This window comes from Pseudophryne corroboree, chromosome 12, assembly GCF_028390025.1.
Source record: "Pseudophryne corroboree isolate aPseCor3 chromosome 12, aPseCor3.hap2, whole genome shotgun sequence".
NCBI classification, from domain to species: Eukaryota; Metazoa; Chordata; class Amphibia; order Anura; family Myobatrachidae; genus Pseudophryne; species Pseudophryne corroboree.
In genome coordinates this window covers 57254462-57260238 of record NC_086455.1, presented here as the reverse complement: position 1 = coordinate 57260238, position 5777 = coordinate 57254462, and the positions used below count along the sequence as shown (strand labels likewise).

The 5777-nt window shown below is 46.1% G+C and overlaps 1 pseudogene; it reads right to left on the bottom strand.

Annotated features, from left to right (window-relative positions):
* Nucleotides 1-3927: 3927 nt before the first annotated feature.
* Nucleotides 3928-4047, bottom strand: LOC134981750 (5S ribosomal RNA; annotated as a pseudogene).
* Between the last annotated feature and the right edge of the window lie 1730 nt (nt 4048-5777).

Here is a 5777-nt window from a genome sequence, read left to right as displayed (position 1 = left end):
CCGAGGAGCCGTTGCCCATTGTTTCCCCATCATGTATTAAAGTGGGCATTACCCAGGACCTCTTATCATTAGTCCTTAGAGCACAGGAGCAGGCTCCTCCAGACCTTCCGGTAGGTCTTTTGTTTGTGCCTCCTAGGTTAAGACAGCGAGTGTTCCTGGAATTCCATGCCAAGAAGTCGGCAGGTCACCCGGGTATTGCCAGAACTCGGGAGTTGCTATCTAGGGCGGTGTGGTGGCCCTCGGTGGCTAAGGATGTGGATCAGTGGGTTCGGGCATGTGACATCTGTGCCCGAAATAAGACTCCTAGAGGGGTTCCTGTTGGCCCATTACATCCACTCTCTATCCCATCTAAGCCATGGACCCACATTTCAATGGATTTTGTGGTGGACTTGCCCAAATCCTCGGGGATGACAGCCATCTGGGTTGTCGTTGACAGATTTTCGAAGATGGCGCACTTCGTTCCACTGGTTGGGCTGCCATCAGCCAGACGCCTGTCTGAATTATTTATGCTGCATGTTGTGCGTCTCCACGGGTTGCCACTTGATGTGGTCTCTGACCGCGGATCCCAGTTTGTGGCCAAATTCTGGAGGGCATTTTGTTCCGATCTCCAGATTTCTGTCAGCTTGTCGTCAGGCTACCATCCGCAGTCTAATGGGCAGACTGAAAGGGTGAACCAGTCCTTGGAGCAGTTCCTCAGGTGTTATGTCTCCAAGTGTCAGACTGACTGGGTTGCTCATCTGTCCATGGCGGAGTTTGCCTATAACAACGCGGCTCACTCTGCTACAGGGATCTCTCCCTTCCTTTGTGTGTATGGGCATCATCCTAAGGCCAATTCTTTTGACCCCCTGGACTCCACGCCTGGTGGTTCCTCTGTGGTTTCGGTCCTTAGAGGTATTTGGCGGAAAGTGAAGAAAGCCCTTGTGTCTGTGTCATTAGTGACCAAAAGGATTTTTGATAAGCGGAAAAGACCCTGCAGCTTCAAATTAAGAGACTTCGTCTGGTTGTCTACCAAGAATTTGAAGTTGAGACAGCCATCTCATAAGTTAGGGCCCCGGTTCATCGGCCCTTATAAGATCACCAGGGTTATCAATCCGGTGGCATTTCAGTTAGATCTGCCCCGTTCTTTGGGTATCAATAAAACATTTCATTGTTCCCTTTTAAAACGGGCGATTAGTAATCCTTCTTCCAGTGGAAGACCTTCCCCTCTTCTGATACGTGGCCAGAGGGAGTTTGTTGTTGAAAGGATTCTTGACTCCAAGGTGGTTCGGGGTCGGCTGTCATTTTTGGTGCACTGGAAGGGGTATGGCCCGGAGGAGCGGTCGTGGGTGCGCAGTTGTGATCTTCATGCCCCCAGACTGATACGCTCTTTCTTCTCGCAGTTCCCCGATAAACCCGGTGGTAGGGGTTCTTTGACCCCTCGTCAGAGGGGGGGTACTGTTAGGGTCTCCTGCCCTGTGCTGCCACGTCGTCATGGCAACCGGGAGACAAGTGCTAGTGGAGTAACCTGAGCGCAGCTGATACTCCGGTTCGGGTCTTTTGCTGTGCAGTGGTTATAGGCTCTGTGCACGGCAGGGGATCCGGTGCTGGTTTTTGTGCTCACAGTCTGTGAGGTCTGAGTGGGGCGTGGACAGCACCTGCTTTATAAGGCCTCTTTTTAGGGTAAGCAGATGCTGCTGAATCTTTGTTGGTTAGTCAGTTCATGAAAGTTAGCCAGTACTGTGTAGCTTTGTATTTGTTTGTTGCTTACTGCAAATAGGCCTGGGGATTTGGTATTACACTCTGCCAATCCAGACCTAGCAGTAAGACTGGAGTCAGTCGTTTAGCTTGCTGGGGTTCTGTTACTACTCTGTGAACTTAGCAAGTTTGCGGCTGTATTCTAAGACTTGCCTGTCTAATCCTGTCTCACTGTGCTAGGTGTCAGGGGTCAGTTTAGTGGCAGTAAGCTAAAACCTGTGCACTGCAAGTGAGAATTAGGATTGTGGAGATTCTCCTTGTGTCTATCATTCCATCTCTGACCAAGGAGTTTACTGCCACACCCGTTGGTAACCCTTTAGGGTTTTGCTGTTGCCCTTAGCAACAGCATTTCGGGTTCTCTACGTATTAAAACACAACATCTTGCTTTTCCATCTGAGCAGTTCTAATACAAGGGAGATACCCAGTTCCTTAGCCTCTGGGCTTCTCTGTTCACTTTGTGTGTATTTTGTTACCCTATCACCTTCTGTGTACGTTATGTCATATCCCCCAGTTTGTCTGTGAGTCCATCTGTTTTGCATAACAGTTCAAACACCAGTACATTCCTGCAGACACTGGAGTGCATAACAGTTCTGACACCAGTACTTTCCTGCAGGCACTGGTGTGCATAACATTGGGTTCCAAAAGTCACATTGGTTTGAACCACTTAAATCTGTGGAGTTAAAATATCTCACATGGAAAGTGGTCATGCTGTTGGCCCTGGCCTGGGCCAGGCGCGTGTCAGAATTGGCGGCTTTATCCTGAAAAAGCCCTTATCTGATTTTCCATTCGGACAGTGCAGAATTGAGGACTCGTCCTCAGTTTCTCCCCAAGGTGGTTTCAGCGTTTCACCTGAACCAACCTATTGGTGGTGCCTGCGGCTACTAGGGACTTGGAGGCCTCCAAGTTGCTAGACGTTGTCAGTGCCCTGAAAATATATGTTTCCAGGACGGCTGGAGTCAGGAAATCTGACTCGCTGTTTATCCTGTATGCACCCAACAAGCTGGGTGCTCCTGCTTCTAAGCAGACTATTGCTCGTTGGATTTGTAGTACAATTCAGCTTGCACATTCTGTGGCAGGCCTGCCACAGCCAAAAATCTGTAAATGCCCACTCCACAAGGAAGGTGGGCTCATCTTGGGCGGCTGCCCGAGGGGTCTCGGCTTTACAACTTTGCCGAGCAGCTACTTGGTCAGGAGCAAATACGTTTGTAAAATTCTACAAAATTGATATCCTGGCTGAGGAGGACCTGGAGTTCTCTCATTTGGTGCTGCAGAGTCATCCGCACTCTCCCGCCCGTTTGGGAGCTTTGGTATAATCCCCATGGTCCTTACGGAGTCCCCAGCATCCACTTAGGACGTTAGAGAAAATAAGAATTTACTTACCGATAATTCTATTTCTCATAGTCCGTAGTGGATGCTGGACGCCCATCCCAAGTGCGGATTGTCTGCAATACTTGTACATAGTTATTGTTACAAAAATCGGGTTATTATTGTTGTGAGCCATCTTTCAGAGGCTCCTCTGTTATCATGCTGTTAACTGGGTTCATATCACGAGTTGTACGGTGTGATTGGTGTGGCTGGTATGAGTCTTACCCGGGATTCAAAATCCTTCCTTATTGTGTACGCTCGTCCGGGCACAGTATCCTAACTGAGGCTTGGAGGAGGGTCATAGGGGGAGGAGCCAGTGCACACCAGATAGTCCTAAAGCTTTCTTTAGATGTGCCCAGTCTCCTGCGGAGCCGCTATTCCCCATGGTCCTTACGGAGTCCCCAGCATCCACTACGGACTATGAGAAATAGAATTATCGGTAAGTAAATTCTTATTTTTTGTGTCCAGAGTATAGATTTCTAGAATATTAAGTCACTATAAAAAAATAATAAATAATTGAATAATGGTAATAGAAAAAGGCAGAATGGAAATTGCAGTATGCAAATTATAACATATTAGCTATAGGTGATTATGAAAATAATATATTAATATTTAGGTAACGTTAACGGAGAAAGAAAAGTACGTGTTAGTGAGCATGTTATTGAGATTTGTGATAGATTATACCAATAAAACGTCCGTAAGGGGACGAGTGTAAGTGCAAATCGTGGTGATAGTGATGTTCTTATTAATTAACTATAACTGAATTTAGTAATTCTATATAGTGTATATATGTGGATACCATTCAATCCAAATTATATTTCCGACTTATTAGTACAGTACTTGATCTTCCCAAAAGGTCCACCATCTGGTACTGATCAAGCCCTACGCTGCTTAGCTTCCAAGATCGGACGGGTTTGGGCGTGGAGCAAGTGTGGTTTGACTGTATCATACAGCGCATAAGTTAAAGAATGACCTGGTATCAATCTCATAATTTTTATTAATCAATATTATTTTAGATGTATGTGAGCCTTTACTTTTTCTATTAAATAATTGATGCTTATTACTCACTGTGTGGGCCCCTCACTCTTTGTTTTACATTTATGTATGTATATATATATATATATATATATATATATATATACATATTGAATACTCAGATGTATGAGAGGTAAGGTTGGAGTGATGTTGGAGAGGGAGGGTAGAAACGTGGATGGGAGAGAGTGAGAAGCAATGGAAAAGGAGGGTCAGAGAGATGGGGGAAAAGAGTAGGGAGGGGAAGTGTACTGTAGGTAAAGAGAAGGGGGGAGGGTATATACGGGGACATACTGTATGTAATAGAGTTCGAGTTTGCCCGAAGGTGCTGGATGCCAGGTGATCTTGGTAATTTTTTTAAAGTGGCAATCATGATTTTGCCTTGTAAATGATTACTGCTTTAAAAAAACTCTGAAATTGGCCGGCATCCCGCACCTTTGGCAAACTCGAACCCTACTACATATGCCCCATGGAGCGAAATGGCAATAGAGAGGGAGGAGCAATGAGAAGGTGGGGATGAAAAGGTAGGGTGAGAGAGGGAGAATGATAGAGAGAGAGAGACTAAGGAATGGAGACAGAGAGGGGGTTGTTGGAAGGCTGAGATGGAGATTTAGGGTGAGTGAGAGGACGAGATAGAGACAGAGAGACTAAGGAGGCCCACTTATCAAAGATCGCATAGTCAATGCGGTCTGGGTGGGATCTTGCCACACAGGATCATATTGCAATATGCAATCAAATCATGCTGATGTATCAATCAGCACCCACAGGGACAAGGGCTCTGAAAAGAGTCCATCCCTGTGATGTGCTGTGACGGCTGCTGGGTGTCCTGTGCATGCGCGGTCAGCAAAGACCGCACAAGCGCAGTGGCCACTTACAGGGAGGGTTCCAGGGGAACCCTCTGCCAGCCAGTTATATGGTGTGTAGCCCATAAGCTACAATAGGTTACCACGGTAGCTACGGGGACCCATATCGGGAATGCATCGCATTCTGGATATTTTTACCCATAAAAAAAGAGGCAGAACTCTGGGAGGCAATGGAGTCAGCTGCCGCCGGGCTCCTGCTTTGAAGGGGGGCACCTCTCCTCCTGTTCTATGTGTTCAGCGACATTAATCAATTAAGTTCATTGACAGCAGACGGTATCTATTCCGTAGCCGACTTCCCCACTAGTCACACCTTACAAATCACAACCTCTTTATTATAGATACACTGGAAGCAGACAACTTACTGATGAAGCTATTTGCTCCTATAAAGGAAGCATGAGAATTCTAACTATATGATGTTATTTCTCTGGCAATTACAAGTAACTTCATATAGTTAGAATTCTCATACTTCCTATGCAAGAGCAGATATCTCCATCAGTAAGGTGCATGCTTCCAGTGTAATAGGTTGTGGGTTCTAATCCTGGATATGACACTTGCAAATTAATTGTCAGAGAAATAATCAGCATTGTGAGTGACTGAGCAGATCAATGTAGTGTGTGGCTGCGCACTACATAGATCTGCCTAGTTGCAATGGTTTTGTAGTAGCTTCATATACTTAGAATCTGCAGTCTTGCTATGCAGGAGCAAATGTATGTATATATATATATATATATATATATATAGGGGGGGCACCAATATTTTCCTTGCCTCCGGGCAACTGGGACA